Here is a 1,547-nt window from a genome sequence, read left to right on the forward strand (position 1 = left end):
GACACTGCCAGTCCGCGAGGCGGTCAGGTCTGTCAATCAAAGGTTGGCGTGGAGGCAGAGCCGAGGGGTCAGGCATCGCACAGAGCCGTGGTGATAGGGGACTCCATAGTGAGAGGAACTGAACGGGGTTTCTGTGGCAACAGGCGGGATTTAAGGATGGCATGTTGCCTTCCTGGTGCCAGGATTAAGGACATTGCAGACAGAGTGCAGAAAATCCTCAAGGGCGAAGGTGAAGAGCCAGAGATGGTGGTACATGTCGGCACAAATGATGTCGAGAAGAAGAGGAGGAACATACTACAGCAGGACTTCGGAGAACTAGGAAGAAGGCTGAAAAGCAGGATGTCCAGGGTGGTTATCTCCAGTTTGCTTCCAGTTCCTCGGGCTGGAGAGGCCAGAAACAGGGAGATCATGGACTTGAACATGTGGCTGGGGAACTGGTGCAGGAAGCAAGGATTTAAATTCTTGGATCACTGGGGTATGTTTTGTGGTAAGCATAAATTATACAAAAGAGACGGTTTGCACCTTAATAGGTTGGGGACCAGCATTCTGGCAGGCAGGTTTGCTACTGGATGACAGCTGCGTTTAAACTAAATAGCGGGGGCGGAGGGGACAAACTCGAAGTTTAAGAAGGAAATTGAAGGGAAAGTTAGAACAAGGGAAGTCAAGAAAGACAATGGTATCGATGAAGCAGAAAACTCAAAAAGGGATCATGCCGTAAGGTTGAGTGAAATAGTGGTTGATAGGAAGGGTGAGGGCAGTAACAAATTATAAATATTATATATGAATGCACAAAGTATTAGAAATAAGATGGATGAGCTTGAGCCTCTCTTGGAAATTGGCTGCTACGATATTGTTGGGATAATTGAGACGTGGCTTCAAGTGGACAGGGCCTGGGAAATGAATATTCAAGGCTATACGTGCTATCGTAAGGACAGATTGACAGGCAGAGGGGTTGGGGTGGCCCTGTTGGTAATGGATTATATTCAGTCCCTTGCACGGGGGGACCTAGAATCAGGGGGTGTAGAGTCAGTATGGATAGAGCTGAGAAATTCTAAGGGTAGAAAGACCCTCTTGGGAGTTATCTACAGGCCCCCAAACAGTAGTATGGATGTAGGGTGTAAGTTGAATAAGGAGCTGAAATTGGCCTGTCGCAAAAATGTTACTACAGTTGTTATGGGGGAATTCAACATGCAGGTAGACTGGGAGAATCAGGATGGTATTGGACCTCAAGAAAGGGAGTTTTTGGAGTGCATTCGAGATGGATTCTTAGAACAGCTGGTGCTGGAGCCTACCAGGGAGAAGGCAATTCTGGATCTGGTATTGTGCAATGAACCAGAATTGATCAGGGACCTCGAAGTGAAGGAGCCATTAGGAGGTAGTGACCACAATACAATAAGCTTCAATCTGCAATTTGAGAGGGAGAGGGTACAATCAGTAGTGACAATATTTCAGTTGAATAAAGGGAACTATGGAGCTATGAGGGAGGAGCTGGCCAAAGTTCAAAATGGTGCAATACCTTAGCAGGGATGACAGTGGAGGAACAATGG

This window comes from Chiloscyllium plagiosum, chromosome 11 (genome assembly GCF_004010195.1).
Source record: "Chiloscyllium plagiosum isolate BGI_BamShark_2017 chromosome 11, ASM401019v2, whole genome shotgun sequence".
NCBI classification, from domain to species: Eukaryota; Metazoa; Chordata; class Chondrichthyes; order Orectolobiformes; family Hemiscylliidae; genus Chiloscyllium; species Chiloscyllium plagiosum.